This window comes from Apis florea, unplaced genomic scaffold (genome assembly GCF_048593485.1).
Source record: "Apis florea isolate Af1SG1 unplaced genomic scaffold, ASM4859348v1 contig_1789_pilon, whole genome shotgun sequence".
In the NCBI taxonomy this organism is placed as follows: domain Eukaryota; kingdom Metazoa; phylum Arthropoda; class Insecta; order Hymenoptera; family Apidae; genus Apis; species Apis florea.
Genome location: NW_028256481.1, coordinates 3,709,557 through 3,728,270, shown reverse-complemented (window position 1 = coordinate 3,728,270; position 18,714 = coordinate 3,709,557). Strand labels below are relative to the sequence as shown.

General features: G+C 28.1%; 1 protein-coding gene across 4 annotated transcripts in view; it reads left to right on the top strand.

Annotated features, from left to right (window-relative positions):
* The window catches only part of Tet (tet methylcytosine dioxygenase-like), a 178,030-nt gene that overhangs the window by 93,393 nt on the left and 65,923 nt on the right, over positions 1–18,714 (top strand). The gene's annotated exons all lie outside the window — the stretch shown is intronic.

Here is an 18,714-nt window from a genome sequence, read left to right as displayed (position 1 = left end):
AATTTTCGTTTCGGTTTTGCTAATGAGTTAATTAATAATTATAAATATAAATGATTTTAAGAAGATCATATTTCGATATTAGTTATATGATAGTGTTTCTTAATATTGATATAATATTGCAATACAAAAATTATTGTTAGTTTAGAATATATTTCAATATTAATAGAAAATTGCGGTATTTTTTTATATTAATGTTAATTTCATTTCATCAATATTAGCATAAAATCGTTATTTCATGATTTTATATATTTTATATATTTCCTAGAATAATAATTTTTGAATATAAATGAGAAATTTTAAAGAAATGTTAAATTACATCGATTGATACAATAAAAAATATATACATATATACATATATTCAGTCTTCATATGCATTTATTTATAAGAAAAACTAGTAGTAGTAGAATGTGCTCTCTTTGAAATTATTTAACTATACGTGAAACGTTTATCGTTATGAATATGAATGATGTAAATCAAAATATCAGATAAACTTAGTTATAATTTTTTTCTTCTAAAATATATGTGAATAAGATTATATGAAAACTAACTAATCAAAACGAAATCTTAACACTATCATTAGTTAAGTTGAAAATTATATGCTAATCCTTTCACTATAATACTGAGGAAGTAATAAAATAGCATAATAAATTTCACTCGAAGAACTATTACTGTATGGCAAGAAATGCTTGCTAGAATGTTAAGAAAGAGCGGAAGCTTTGGTGTGAAAAATGTGTGGAAAAGTTAGAAACAATAAGAAAGAATACACACACGAATGCTTGCAATATTACGTAGCAAAACCAGATAAAGATTGTGACAAAGCTGATGTGGAAAAGATCGTGAAAAAGTTGGAGCAATTTGAATTGCAGAACAAAAGTGCGTGCTGATAAAATTCTTCTTGAAGATATTTTTTTCTTATTCTGAAACGTTCGCTCAGATTAATAAATATTGATGAAATGAAGCTATTACGAAAATATGTAATGAAAAATTAAATCCTGCTCGTGAAGAAAAGCTTTAAAAAAGATATCTTAAATAATTTGTTTTATTAAATTTAAATGAATATTTATATTCTTTTTAATTCTAATAATCCAAGTTCTTTCCATTATAGGTACAAATTCATTTTGTAATGAATTGAATAATGATAATAAGTTGGATGTCGATATATATATATATATTTATTATTATTGTTATTATTACATATTTACAATCTGTTAAAAAATACTAAACAAATAAGCAAATAATTAATTTTGTTATCATATCACTTGGCTTTTTCCACTATTATGGAATTTATTTAGTTTATACCATTTTATATGTAATTTTAATTATTTCAAGATCTATCAAACGTTTTCTTTTGAAAATTAATTCATATAAAAGTATAAATCGTTTGAATCGATATGAATATTGGTATATATATGGTATATATATATATATATTTGTAAAAAAGAAGTTTAAATTATTTTTATATAATTTTGAGAAATTGGTAGAGAAAGATTAAGCGTAATCGAGAATATTTTTAGACGAGAAAAAAAAAAAAAGAAAAAAAGAAAAACATACTCTATAACGTTCGTAAATATTTGATTACTTGATAGAAATCAGATCTAAAATTCCAAGAATCCTTCTAAATCTATCAAATGTTGAAAATTGATTCATATATATATAAAACTATAGATCGTTTGAATCGATATGAATATTGATACATATATATTCGTAAAAAAGAAGTTGAAATTATATTTATATAATATTGAGAAATCGATAAAGAAAGATTAAGCGTAATCGAGATTATTTTTAAACGAGAAGAAAAAAAAAAAGACATGCTCTATAACGTAAATATTTGATTACTTGATAAAAATCAGATCTAAAATTTCAAGAATCCTTATAAAATTGAATTTTCAAAGAATTCTTATCTAGAATAATTATCAATATATATTAATGGATACACGTAGAAATACGTGTATTTTCGAAGCATACGAATTTCGGGACGTTTATTATTATTAAATATTACGATATCTCTATTTTTCATCATCATTTATTTAAACTATCCCATATATACCGATAAAATACTATTTCGATCGTTTCCATTAATCCCAGAGAGTTAAACGGAGTGAATTACAATTTACTTACAGAAATTCCAACCGCTTCTGCGATTCGGTATTTCTGCAATAAAACGATATTGATAGAACTGATTCCGCGAAACTAGTTTACAACCGACATTTTCGATATCTCATACATGACCTCGATGAACGTTCCGCAAATGCTGTTTCATACCGTTTTATGAGTCATTAAAAGTACCCTCCGATAAGATCTCTACGTATCGAGCTCCCCTCTCCTCCCTACTCTCTCTCTCTCTCTCTCTCTCTTTCTCCTTCCACCCCTCCCCCCACCTCCTGCTTTAGTTTCCACCGATCTTTGCTCGCCATGATAACGGAATTCTCGTTCGAACCTTCTCCTTATTGATCAAACGCAAAACCATGGCCGTATATAATTCGGTAACAACGTGGTGGGACCAAGTCAAGTTTGATGATCGCTTTCTCCCAAAGTTTTTCATTCCATTATCACCGAAAACATCCAACAAATTTAATTTTCCAACATTCTTTCAACGTTGAAAATTTTAATTCAAATATATTATATGTATATATATATATTGTTTCAAACAATTTTTAATATTAACTCGCTTCGATATCGAACTTCTATACCGATATATATATATATATATATATATGTATACGTGGATTAAATTATTATCAGATTTATTTTGCACATTACGAATTGCCAAAATTGGCAATTTTTACAATACAATAGATCGTTTTGTAACTATTTACTGTTTTTCTTTTTTTTCGAGCAGAAAAGAAAATTTAAATATTAAATATTAAATTAATATTATATTTTAAATTTATTTAAATACTTTTAGATTGAGAAAATGGAAAAAAGACTCGTCTGATATTTTAAGGGTGAATGGAACGTTAGATAGAAAATAGTTAACCTTTTTTTATTAATTGTAAAATTAACTGTGATATTTTGATTATTGTATTTTATTATACTTTGTCCATTTAAAAAAAAAAAACAATTATTGTTCCATCGTCAGAAATTAAATAGTTTTTTATTTAAATATATTTTTAATATCATTTGTTTCGAACCGACATTTTTTTCATTATTTAAATTAAATTACAAGTTCGTTATTCCCAAAGTTTAATAATAATTTTTATAACAAATTAATTTGCTTGTGTATGAGAAAAATGCTTTCGAGTTGAGAAAATTCTGTAAAAGAATAAAATATCATTCTCTATTATCGAGTAAAACAATTAAAATATTCAATTAATTACGAAATAACAATAACTTTCTATTATTGTACATATTATTGTATTATTGTGTTCCAAGAAAACAGTTGTAAATTAAGAGTACTGAAACACTGAAACTTTTATCTCATACACAATTTCGCATAAACAGAAAACTTTTGTTTTCTCGGAAGTAGAAAAAAGTTCCATTTGAATAAGAATACTTATTCTGCTTTAGAGAAGTTAAAGTTATGGCAAATAGGTTTCCCGTTATGAGTTACACATGTAGATTTGAAATTGAACCTGTTTGTTGAATCCACTGATAAGTTCTATCTATATAGAAACATATTACTTCTGCAATTCTCAACGGAGTTTACATATAATTAATATTCTTTTCTTCTCTCTTCTTCTCTCTAGTAAATACAATAAATTCTATAAATAACGTTACAACAATTTTTTTTATCAAATCAAAGTTCAAAAGGAAACACATGAAAATTATAAAATTTAAACATGATAAATTATATTTATGCATAATATTTGTATGTTCTTATTCTAATTTTTATTTGATATTAAATTTATCGTTTGAAAAATCATTGCTTGCTAACTTATATAAATATATACTACGATAACCAGATTTTAAAACGATTTAATTTGTTATAAAATATAAATGAAAGTTACAGATTTTTTATTTATCTATAATTATCTTGTTTTCGATTCTTCAAGTTCTAATTAGTAAGTTGAATTTATATATTTTGTTTAATTTTAAAATCCATTTTTAATTTCCCGCCTAAATATGTTGAAACAGATGGCGTTTGCATAGCTCATTATTCAAATCAGTAGTTTGTTTATAACGAATGCTACTACTGCAATAATTTCAGTAAATCGATTGTTAGCGATAAAAAATAATTATGTTGAAATTGCTCGACAAATTTGTGATGATTATGAGTGAAAAAGCGAATGCCATTTTTTTTTTTTTTTATTTCGATTTAAGGATGAATGAACATAGCAGTCATGATTTGATTGGACAAAAATTGTGTGAAAATTCGTCGCTTGACACTTTTATAATTATCTAGACTTGCATCGCAGAAATAAAAATAACAACGAATTGAAAAACAACATTATTGGCTGATTTATATTTTCTGGGAACAGAATTTTTTTTTAAAATAGAAAGTGCTAAAATGAAAAATGTTTTTCAAATCAGTGGCGACTACGTAAAAAAAAATAATAAATAAATATAATTTTTATGCATAATAAAGTTTTTTCCATACTGTTCAGTTCTTTTTTTATTTTTATTTTTATTTTAAAACTTTATTTAAAAAATAATTCTCGTGTATTTTAAAAATATCTATGTCAAAAAAAAGGTATCGCTGCTTGCATCGATATAGTGGCACAACTCGAAAAATTTTTAATTTGCTTTTATTTAATACAAGATTTATTGTATTCTAGTTTTATATAAATTTACCACAATAACTAATAAAATCTGTATTTTCAAAAAATAATGTACATTTTAAAAAAGCTCTCCTTTAAAATTTACACGTTATGAGTTGTGCTACTACCATCAATGTCAAATTATCTAGCAATATAATTCTTTTCAAAACTTTCATTAATCGAATGCAAAACATTCGCAACAAAGTTTTAAATAGGACGCAAAGATAACTTGAAACAAAAAAAAAAAAGAAAGAAAAGGAAACGGTTTAAAAGTGTTTAAAATTTCAAATAACTTTCATTTATAAAGTTTACAGTTTCATCCGATCTCTATTCTCGAGAACCGCTCCTTCTCAATTTCCCATTACCTAAATTACCGCGATAATAAACGTGGAACAAATCATTCGAACGCGATAATCGGCTGCAAACTCTCTAAGTAGTATCCATTTTCAACCGTGACGGATAACCATGTAATTTAACATATGGCCGTCCATCTAACGACCATGCAAACACACGAGAAGCCTTACGTTGCACTTTACTTTACTCGTTCCCTCCCCTTTCAAATCGAACATCCCAATTTGCCGTCCAACAAAATCGCATTTGCCGTGCAACGGAATCGCCTGTACACGCTCGCAGGAATAATTGATAAGCCTTCTGTGTATAAAGTTGTCTCTGCACGACGCGAAGGGAACCGTGGAGACACGAATGGCCGCGTTTTCCTATTGGAACCGTGGCACGAGTGTATATAGCGCCACGGCTGATTTATATCGCGCCACGTTCGACGAGCTTTTGATATCTTTGTGGCGGCGCTACTGGTATCGATCGAATGGAGCTGTGCACACGTGTACCGGCACCTGTGCCGACGCAAACGTCTTCGTGACGGAACGCAATTCCGCTTTTTCGCTGTTTCAATTTATAGTTGTCGCCCTCGATCGATGGCCGCCGCTCGAAACCGGCGCCACCGCTCGTCTGTCAACTTTTGATCGTTTCGAATTTTCTTCTCGCACGCCGTGTTCGCAGTTACTCTCAGTTCACATTGAAAATCAGGTATACAGGCAGCTTGAATTTTGTACAATTGAGAAGAGATCTAACGCAAGAGAAAGCTGTCACAATTATGAAGAAATATTATAGGTTTTATGAAAAGTAATGTTTCAATAAAAATTGATTAGTAATCACCTTGTGGAGTTTGGAAGATTTACGTACATCTGATTTTTTGTACAAATCTTAAACGTGTAATTTATGAACCGTTATCAAGATTTACAAATCTTTTTAAAAATAGTCAAAGTTAATTTGCATTTCATAAATAATAAATCAGATAATAATTTCAGATAGTAATATCATAAAATTATCTTTTTGAATAGTATATGATAAAGTATCTTCTCAAGTATGTAAGAAGAGGCAAACAAAAATGACAATTACGAGTTCAGATAGCAATATTTTAATTATTTTAAAACTTATTGATATGAAGAAGATACATTTTGAAAAGTATTTCTATTTTTATGATTCTACATATTCCAAATATTATTATACGATAAATGAACATGATATTGGAAATACAGAGAAATTTGTATAGTTTTAAATAAATAAAATAAATAACATATATGCTAAAATAACTTCCGAAATATTATTGTGTTTAATTATTGTCATTTACACAATTATTATCTTTTTACTTTTATTATACAATACTTATATAATAATTTAAATTGAATGTTTACATTTTTTATTTTTCATAATTTCATCTTTTGTTAAGTGTAAAAAGCATATATGTGTCGTATTTTATTAAATTTTTTTGCTATACAATATGATTTTTGTATAATTTTTAAACCAAAATGTGTTGACTATTGTCTTACATAATTAACAACACAATTGGACCAAATGAAAAGAGATTAGTTTGTCTATTTCTGAATTAGAAACATCATAAGAATTGATATAGTGATATAACAAATAATAATAAAAAATCTTGAAATGAAAACGAACATGTTGGATATGAGAAAAATCATAATAAAAAAGATAGATGATCGAATAATGTGTTGAGCTATGATTGCATGAAAGTTGCATAAATATATAAATTGTTGGACCAGAAATTATAATATTATAACAAATTACAAAATTACGTTTTTGTTTTCATATATTATTTTATATATTATTTTTCACTTAATAAAAACTACATTTTATACAAAAAAAAATGTCTACATTTTCTTCATTAACTATTGACTTAAATTCAATCTTAATTTTCCAAATCCAAATAATGGATTGTTTCAATTATTTTTACGTGCATTCAAAATCATTCTATTCGATAAAACAAAAATTAAAAATATTATCTAGATAACGAACGAAAAATTAACTCGAAAATTAAATAGGAAGGGAAGATGGTCCAATTCGATTTTCACTACATCGAGTTCCAGCCGCGCCATGCATTCCACTAATTTCCAAACGATTTAATCCAAAATCAATGGTTAATTCGCAATCCACGGATTTCAGCCTATAAGTAGGCTGGATCGAACCGCGGGTATCCTAGGTGAAATAATTAGCGGTCTTCCTCCACCCTCTTTCGCGGTCCCTTTCCTCTTTTCTCTCTTCAGGCCCTTAACCTGCACGCCCTTCCACCACCTCCTTCACCCTCTCCCTCCCCACCCCTCCTTTCGTCGACGTTGACTAAATTGCATTAGGTCGACGAAATGGAGGGGTGGTGGCACGAGGAGGAGGAGGAGTGCGTTGTTGGCAGCACTGGCGGCGGTGGCAGAGGTGTCGGTGCACGCCATCTTGAATTCGCGAACAATGTGTCGGCTCCAAAGGTTCCAACCGGCAGAAAACGAAGACGAACCTGCCTGCGAATATCGATCGGCCGCGGCATGAATAAAATGCTAATTCCTCTCCCTCTCCCTCTCCTTCTCTCTCTCTCTCTCTCTCTCTCTCTCTCTTCGCTCACCTCGTTCGAGATCATTTCTCTATTTTCTGTACGATCTTTCCCTCGTTTCTTCGATATCTTCGTAGCGTCTTCATTAAAGGGATTTGAAAGTGGCTAACGCGGAATTGAATATAAATTTGACTTCGAATTCGTTTGGAAGATTTATATGTTGATTGGATTGCTGTTTAAAGGCGAAATAAAATTATAGTTTGGATTCCTTATTATTAGATTTATTGAAGATAATATAGTCGAATTTTGATTTAAGAAATTTGATGTATCTTGTCTACGAAAGAAGCAAGGTTATTTGGGATATTGATATATTTATTGATCGATACGAATAGATATAAATTCTTGGCTTGTTTTTAATGTTCGTAATTTTCGTTAATTTAAAGTTTTCACATCGATGGTGAATTTTTTGTTCGTTTCGAAAGTTCTATTATAACATTATCTGCAATTTTTATATATGTTATATTGAATTTTAAATTTGCATAAATAATACATTTAAATTCAATATTGTAAATGATGGATAATTCATTATAATGTATAATTTATTGCATTATTCATGTTGTATTGAACTAAATTTAAGCTTTAAATTATCGTGCAAAAAAATATTATTTAAAAATACATTTTGAATATTATTAGATGATAAATTGATTTTATATGTAGATGCTTGTAAAATCGATTATTTTATATATTTATTATTATTATTTATTTCCTTCTTCATTGCGGTTGTTTCTTTTCGTCTTATTTCTCTTCTATGTTTTGCTTTACTTTTCTAATTAATCATTCATCGATGAATATTGAAAAATAAAAAAGATTTAACTTGATCAACGTATAAAGAATGATATCAAGTTTGTATATAATAGATCATGCTTTGTAAAACCTTTTTTATTTTTGCAAAATCTCTTTAGGTGAAATCAAATTTTTACCATTTTTTCTTTTTTTGAATACAATTTCGTTTGAGGATATTTTTTTACAACAGAATAATAAAGCATTAAAACTTGAATATTTTATATTTTTAAATTTTATTCTATCTTGCATTATTAAAAAATTCGATTTGAAAAGAATATTAAAATTTTAAGGATTGACATATCAAAGTGATATTCTGCTAAATAAAAATTTCATTATCAAATCAAAATATTTCTTGATTTTGATAGAATTATTTGTTAGTAAAATAAAAATTTTAATAACTATATATTACTGTTGAAATTTTCGAAAAAATTAATTTCAAAACTCAAAGAATCATTGATAGATAGATCGTTGCTACATTTCCTGTCATGTTGTTCGCGTATATAAACACAAATAGAAAGAGTGAAATCGAAGCGATTCACTGAAGACCTTCAAAAAGCAGTGAAACTCAAGAGGGTGGAACATTCGCGAAGCCAGCAATTTTTTCTTTGACAGTCGATCGAAAATGCTGTTTACAAACAATGAGAATATATTGAAATCCGTTTGCAATCGATTTAATTTATGTTTTTATAATTATCATTACGCTGGCCAAATTATAGTTCACGAATCACATATAAGTATTTAAGTATGACTCTTTTAAACTATTACCAAGATTCACATTACTTTTGTAGATTCAATTCTAGAGGCCAAAAGAAACGCAAAAGTTGATGTACGAAAATAACTATTGAGACTTATTTATTAAATTAGAAACAATTTAAGTTTAAACGAAGATGGAAATATAATAAAATGAAGATAGCGTTAACTTCAATTGCTTATAATTTAATAAATAAAGCTCAATCGATATTTATATGTATACCAACTTTTGTATTTGTTTTAGCTTCTGGAATCGAATATCCTCCGAATATATCTCACAAATATATTAATCTATATTGATATAATATTATATTTTCATTTTTATAATTCCTTTTTATGAGACTTGATTTAAAGATATGAATAAATCGTACGCTCTTTTATATAAGTTATAAAAATATTTATTTACAATAAATCTATTTTCTGAAAATTACACACGATTTAATAATGCCATCTCTATTTCTGATAATGCCTTCTAACATGATAAAATTTGACCACCTATGTATTTGATTATTATATTTGAAAAAAAGAAAAGGAGCAATTTCAATGGTTAAATTGCAAATACAAAAGTGCAATACGTAATTATTCTGCTTTCGATTAATTAAACGGAGAATTAAAATTATTGTGACGTTTCCTGAAAGAAATCGAATGGGTGATTAAGATGGAGGAATTAATAATTGAATTGAATGGAAGGGGGATAAAAAGCAGGCATTTCGAGGGATTGATGAATAGAAACGAACCAGTTGGCAGCATGCCTGCCACGAACTGGATCATTAGTGCGAGTCCGAAGAATAGTACGGAACGAAATCGGTGATTCGGTGCATAAGTAGGCTTGATGAGAGAATTTTGCAATCGTTCCATATACATATAGAGGTCAAAAGATTTATAGGTTTCGATAGCGGATCTTATCGGAATGACTTTTAACATTTCAACCATTTGCTCCAAATAATTATTTGAGTCGTTATAAGATCGTGAAAAAATTAAGCAAAAACAAATATTTTTTTATTCGAGATGAGAAACTTAATAAATACTTATTTAAGATTCTTCTGTGTCCATGATTTTTTAACTTGTAAAGCAAATTAATGTATGAATTAAAATTTTATTTGTTAAACGTTTTCTCACGATGAATATAAAGTAAGGAGATAATATTAAGAAGTTTAAATTTAGTATATTAAATTAAATTTCATACTTCAGATTTTCGAGATTTCAATATTTTTTTATTTTAAAACGTTTAATCCATACCTAATCATGTAATGAACACGATCTATCGCTTGTAATTAAATATGAAGAGATATTAAAAATGATCGATGGTAATTTTTTGAATATAATATAAATAAATATGTTTACATGATGATATCTCTTAATCAAAGCATTAGTAAAGTCTTGAAAATAATTGAAAAGTGGATCACGTAAAAAATAAATTTGATAATAAATCGGAACGAATATGCGTATATTCTGTATAACAAATAATCATTGAAAAACACTATAATATGGAAAATAATAATCATCGAACGATAACGAAATTTTTTGAATTTAGTTACGAGAATAAATACACAGATTTCTATTAACTGAGAAAGTTCAACTTATATCATCCCATCAATCAGAATATTACTCATACAATGTCACAACGATATAATTAATTTTCGTTTTCATCGTACAAATTTCACAATCGGTTCAACGATCGCCCAAACGATTCAATCCAAAAATAAATTATATTTTAACATCTTAATAATCGTGCACCGTTTTTTCTATTAACCTTATTCACTTACCTCATCAAACGGCAAGCAATAACGAATTTTCGAAACGAAGTAATATTACAGAAGCTTGCATAAACATTTCAGATAATCAAGCCTGTGTAGTTTCCATTAGACACTCTACATTATTATTTACGAAGCATCTTTTTCTGGTGAGAAGGGCCATTAAGTGTTGCACAGGCCGCGTAATGGAACAACCCGCGTAACGAACAACTCTCTTGCCTATAATTTTCGTGATTAGGATAATTAAGTTCGCGTGCCGCGCGAAATAATCGAGTCAGAATGAACGGTGACATTATTTATGGGAGGTCCGTGCGAACTTTCGAACGGACCTCCTTCGAATTTCCACGCCAGACATAACCATCATTCCCCCTCTTCCTCCTCCCCCTCCTTTCTTTCACCGTCCAGTTCCACCGATTCTTCTCGAACATTCTTCCTACGAGATTAACGAGATTTTAATTATCATTTGACGAGCGTGTCATCGAAAATTTTTCTTTCGACTCAAATTAGAAGATTTTATTAGACTTTTTGAGAAAATTCTTAAGTTGATTTTTTTTATCTTCGGTCGGTAATCATTTATACGTATATAATTCAATTTTCTTTTTCGTTGCCTAAGAAAAAGCGATATAATCATGAAAATAAATTTTGTAAATTTTTTAAATATATTAGTTATATTAGTTTCGAATGATGTGAAAAATTTATATTATCAGAAATATAATGAGTCAAGAGTGACTTAATTGGAGGATTGATGTCTCTGAAAATGTTTAGTTCTAATAAATGGCACGCTGTTTCTTTAAAAACTATTGTATTTAAAAAGAAAAAGATCTCGAATTTTAACGGAATAGTAAGATGATAAAAAATCCAGATTGCTGATGTATTAATAGTCTCAATTTTTTAGCACTTATTATGTAATAATTATAAATATATCAAACGCTCACACTTATTATGTAATTTTTAATTATATCTTGAGCTTATCTATTATTATTATTCAATCAATAAAACATAGGAGAATTAATTGGAATACGATTTCCGTTCTGGATTTTGAGTTTTTTTTTCTCTCTCTCTCTCTCTCTCTCCTTGTGTCTTATCTAGACTCGTGGATAAGATAATAGAGTCCTCATATTTTCCAATGAACGTGTCGAGATAATGACTGTCATTATTCATACGTTGAAAAATTCCTTATACATTTAACAAAAATCAACTCGAACAATATGGGCCATAAAAAAAATGAATAAATAAGCGTTAAGTTATTCTTAAAATTCTTTTTATTATTTACGCATATATTGTTTCAACGGTCGTAATTTTAAAAGTACGAAATCTGTTTTGTGTTTCATTGATATTAAGACACTCGGTTTTTCTGTAACTTTCTATACATTTTCTTCTTTCGATTATCCTATATTCTATCGAAAAATTTTATTATTAACTTTTGTATATCAAATACAATTGTTACCTTAAGAAGTTTTTCACTGGAAAAACGTCAAAGTCATTTTGAAGAAGTTAGAAAAAGTTCGAAACAGATGCAACTTTAACACTAATACCTATATTGCCTACCTATATATATATATATATAAGATTATCTAATAAAATTTTATGGACAATAAAATATCCTTAAAATATTTTTCAATTACCATCCCGGAAAAATATTATTAAATATCATTAAAATCGTGAAAATTCTTGATAAAAATGCATAAAGAACAATCTAATCTAATCATTTGAACCATAATCTTATCCAAGAGGTGAGTCAGGTGACCTTGACACCTCCGACTTCACCTCCACCCGAGTCAAAGTTCCACTGACAAGATGCGTCCCCGGAGACGAATTAAACTGAAACTGTGACGGAGGTGAATTTAATAGTGTACGTCTATAGCGAATCTCGTTCATTACACGAGTTTCTCGAGCGTTCCACCTGGAGAATATTCCGTGACGACGATGATTGATGCGACGTTACCCCATTCTTCCCTCTCTCTTTCTCTCTCTCTCTCTCTCTTTCTCTCAGTTATCACCGGTTAAAACCGTCCACCAACGCCACGAATAAATATTTACCGCGCGATAAGACCATGGAAAAAGATGCCACGTTGTATTTAAATTATTACATAAATCTCGTTTGTCCCCGTGGGACAGGTAACTTTTCTGGAAGAGGTAAAAAAAAAAAAAAGAAAAAAGAAAGAAAGAAAGAAAGAAAGGAAGAAAATACCACCGGTATCGTCGTTTTACGGGCCATTCGTCACACTTTTTATTCCCTTCTATAGATACAGATGGAACATCTGAAACGATTATTTCATCGTGTAACCGCGATCTTTCTTACAACACTGAATTATTTCTCTTCGATGTGAACCTTGGAATATCCAACGATGGCTTTCTCTTCATAAATTATTCTTCGGTATGAACATTGAATCGCTTCTCTTCAATGTTGAATGAACGGAATCCAATGATGGCTTTCTCTTCGTAAATCATTCCTCTTCCTCCGGTATGAGAGATACGTTTTATCTCGTTGCAACGTTTTCACGAATCGAACAAAATAATGTAGGATCTTTGAATAATGAATTTATTATACATATCTCTCGTATGAAAAAAATTGAAAATCGTAACGCAGAAATAATTTTGAGAAATTTTGTATTTACAAATCGATTGATGTTATGAAAATAGAATAGAATTTCTTCGTATATTTTTATATATATATATGTTTTATTATTGGATCGGCTTTAATCATTGAATAGTATAATTTATATCAGTTAAATAATATTTTCGATTGGACTTATTATCATACTTCATATATAAGGAAATTCATCTGTTTTGAAAAGTCTGGTTTTGATGAAAATCTGTAGAATATAATGAGTTGTAACATATAAAATTTTTCGATAGAAAATCTTTTTGAATGTGTGAAATCAAAATTTTTATCACGTTTCGTATAGAATCAATATCGCTGAAAATATTTTTTACAAAGAGCAATAAAACACGAATACCTTATGGTTAAAACTTTTGCTCCGTCTCTTATCATTACAAAGTTACATTTAAGAAGATGGAAATACATTGAAAGGGTTTAATTTAAAGGCTAATTTCACCCTTTAGAAATTCCATTCTAATAAAAAAGTCTACTTTATTTCATATACATACGATATACTGATCGTATATGAACTTTCTTCTTGATGAATTCTGAAATTGCTTCGATAATATAAATCGTGAATAATACACGCGTTCATGCATAAAATTTTTCATTATTCTATCCTTTATGATTGGTTTCTTTTTTATTATTATTTTTTTATTTATTTACATAAATATTCAATGCTTACAAAAAATATTTATTAATATCCGCCGGATACTTATTTTCCACTATAGAGATTTTATCGTATTTTATTAATTTCATTTGCAATTTTATGAAATTTTCATACTCACGTGAAAAAATGATGATTAAATGATATGAAATACGATACACTTGGACTTAAATAAAACGATATGCAAATACATTTTTGCTTGCAGCCACTGTACATTATATTTTTTACCCTTGCTTTCTTAATTTAATTTTAATTTTCTATTTAATTTTGTAGAATTTTACTCTAGAAATATATATACAAAATGTCGAACAGTATGTACAGTAGCTCCTTATCCAATTCTGGTTTAACCAGTCTTCATCAATGTTCTTGTTCAGTTAATAACAGATCATAATCTTTCTATAGTCGTTATTGTTTCTTTATATCTACATATTGATAATATTATATCATTTTATATGTAAATAAGACATTACATATAATTTAATTGTAAATTTAAAATTCAACAATTCGTTTATCCGGCCGATCCGGTCTCGTAGGAACAGGTTAAAGAATTTACTACATATACACAGTGATATAATGATTCTTTGTAAACCGTTTAAGTATTCATAATAAATAAAATGGTTAATAATAAAAATATATATATTTTTGAGTTCTAAAAATACTATTGTAATTATAAAACATAAGTCTCGAGATTATATATAAGAATTTTTTTCAGCGGAATATATTTTTAAGATGAAAAGAAATTATTGAAAAAACGAAAAAAAAATTTTAAATGAACGAAATAGATTAATTAAAATATTTTTTACATATAATTTCGAAAAAGAAACTTCAAATATGTAATATCCAATTTAGTACTCTATTACTTTCTTAATAAAAAATATTGTTAGCCAAAATTTGTGTAAATAAATTGTTGAAACTTTAATTCATTTAATTCCTTCGTTATTCTCTACACAAACTTTCGTTAAAATCAAGACTTTCAAATCAGCTGAATTTGCCTCCAAGAAGAAAGCATATTCGAATATTTTCATAACTTACTACGTGTAAAATAAATTTTACAAGCAATATATAACAGAATATCGTACAATTAAAATTTTCGAGGGTTAAAATATATTCCTTATCAACATCCTTAACTCTCTTGTTCCTTAAGAGCCATCCATCTGATATTTTTCATCGATAACCGCGTGTTAACCAATATCCCTCGAAGAAAGTTAATCGAAGAAAGGAAGCAAAATAATCGCGTGCAAAAAAATAAAAAATAGAGCGAAAATTAGCCACTCGTTATAAATCAATATCTATACAAACAAACCACCTCCACGAAAAAAAGCATGAGAAGAGTGTCTTCTAACGACATCGAAAGAGTAAATTGAATGTTCGTCCCAGAAGAGGTTGGTAATTAACGCTCAATCTTCCCGGGGCTGTCCGTCGAATCGTTACACGTAATCGCGAGCGATTAATCGATCGCTCGAGGCCCACGCGGCCCGCAAGAGTTAAACGAAAAGTCGATCGTAAATGCCCCCTCGATCGAGTCTCTCCTGCAAACAATCTCAAAGGATATATATATATATATATACGTTTCGTTACTCGACACGTGGAACGTGGAGGAACGCACGTGTAACCGCGGATAACCGGTCGTGATTTCGAATTACACGTTTGCGATGAATCACGGTAACCATAATATGGACGTTCCACTTTAGTTGAATCGCTGACACGGAAGAGGAAATGGTTGCACCTGCATGTGTACGTAAGCCCTCGTTTTGGGAGAATTACACGGGTAAATCACGTGAAGAGGGCGAGTATGGGAGGAGGATAGCAGATAAATTTGAATGATAATATTTATTATTTGGTAAATAATGTATTTCGATTGGGGTTATGTTCTTTATTTATGGTCGATTAAAAAGGAATTTTTTAAGGAGGCAAAAGAGAATATTTGAGGAAATAATAAATTAAAGAATCGATTATATTCGAGGAAATTATTTTTTAATAAAAAAATAATCTCGTCTCTGAAATAACTCTCTGAATATTTATTGGACAATAAATGTAGATGATTGTAGTAAACGTGTAATATTAATCGTAGGCAATAGTAATATAAGTATAAACATTTTACGATGTGTATTAAGAAACTAGTTATTTTCATCAAAACAATAAATAATATTTATTTCGTAAAATGTTAAATAAATTACTTGAATAAAAATATATTTATTTATTTTTTCGCATATACTTTGTAAAAATAAATTATTTCTTAAATAAAAAAGTAGTCTTGAAATAATATTATTTGAAAAATGTTTGAAAATTAATAATATTTAGAAAATAATTATACATTTCAATTGATATTATATCATTTATTCGGTTAAATAAATAATAAATTAATTGTTTGAAGAAATTAAATGTATCTTTTAATCGAATTGGTTTTTTAAGTAACATTTAAAATTATAATTACACTAGTAATTATAATAATAATTGTAGCAAATACATAATAATATTTGTATCAAATTAAATGCAATGTAAATAAATTAAACTTTATATATTAAAAAATTAATTACATTTATTAAAATCGAATTATAAATTTAATGAATAAGCATAACAAATAATTTATTTCAGAAATAAATTATTTAATTGCAAATACGTTAGTTTATGTGAAATACTTCATGAAATGTTTGTATTGACTCAAAAATAAATCATATTTCAAATATCTTTCAAAGATAATTTTAAAATAATATAATTTAAAAACTCCTCAAAAGATTTAGATAAGGAAGAGATTTTGAAGATCGTATTTTAACGATTTTTGTACTTTAAATTGGAATGTTGGAGATAAAAGGAGCGAAGGTATGAGAAATACATAAAAGGATTAAGTTATGATAAAGTTCCTGAGATAAGAAATAAGTTGCTAAAATTGTGGATGATATGGAATATAATGATAGTCATATTAGATATAGAATTGCAATGTTAATTTGATCTTCCCAAATCATCTCTGCAGACGATTGTAACAATAGAAATCGTTCGAAAGATAGCGGTTAAATTTTATTTTGGGATAATGTTGCACGTGACTTACACTTGTAGAAGATAAGTTAAAAATAAAAGAGCCGTTCCTGGTGGCCCTATTTTAGTGACTTTCGATCTGCTCGAATCAAGATCTTGTTGTTATTAAGCATTTTTTTTTTCAATAAAATGGAGAATTTCAAAAAAACAAGTGATCTAAATAAAATTTTTAATTTGAGAAAAGTACGATTAAAGTTAAATTTTAATTAAAAAAAAATCTTTGCACAAATATATTTAAAATATGTTATCTATATGCATTCCTAAAAATTTAGAAATTCAAAATAAAATTTCTTACCAAAAAATATCAATCTTAGATATTATTTTTTTCTATTTATCTCGTTATTTTTTAACCAATGATCACAAGAATTATATATGATAAATTTGAAAATATTTCTCTTAATCGATTAAACTTATTTAATTGCATTAATATGAAAATTTTATCCTAATTTAATTTTTTCCAATATAATTGTACTGTATTTTTTTAAAATTATGATTATGAAAGAAAACTTCAAGAAAATTTTATTTGTTCAATATTTTTTTTCATCATCATTTTTTCCTTCAATTAGATTTAATTAATTCCTTGAATTAATTCTTTGATCTGAATAAAAATGACAAATCTGACGTGTCATAATAATTTAAATTCAAGATTTATTCATTCACAATAATGAGCTGTATTCGTCATAAGTAAAAACAGAAATAATGGAAATTCGACGATATTATTCGTATGCGAATAAAAAAAGAAATTAAATCTTGTTTACTCATATGAAAAATGATTAATTAATCATTACATTAAATTCTCTCTTAAAAGCTCTTAAGCAAATAACAACTTTGCACGATTCAAGGCAAGATAACGTTTAGAATCACTTTTCAAAATATTTCTTTGAACAATCTTTGAACAATTTCCAACATTCCAAATCTTTTTTAAACGTTTCCAAACAACGTCACCAAGTTCTCTAACAAACATTTCCAAATAAACATTAAACAAGCCTATAACATTGAATAATCATCGAATTTCCAAACCTCTCTTAAAACATTTCTAAACAATATTTAAAAATATTTGAAACATGATTGTAATCACGGCTCGAATCTTCCAAGCCACTGATTCATACTTCTGACCTCATAGCTCAACCGTTTATTTCACGTTTCTTACCGCTGATGTAACCAAGGAACATTACCAGAATCCGTCATCAGAACAGATATTATCGCTCGTAATAATAACTCGTAATAAAATTAACAGCTTCTCTCTAATAAAACCGGCCGGATAACAATTTTTGGGCCACCCTTCGCCCAATAATACGACAACAATCTTGTCGAATATTCTCCATTGGCAGCAGCCCAAGAGCAACAAGCAGAATCCGTCCTCGAATGTACAATGAAAAAACGCCACTATTTTCGCTTCATCCCCTCGCCCACAACCCCGTTATCGCTGTTGCTTCATACGCTTCCCTCTGTATCGTTGCACGGTCATGCTCCACTTATACGAGAACCGTGTTAACCGTGTTCCATGTTGAATC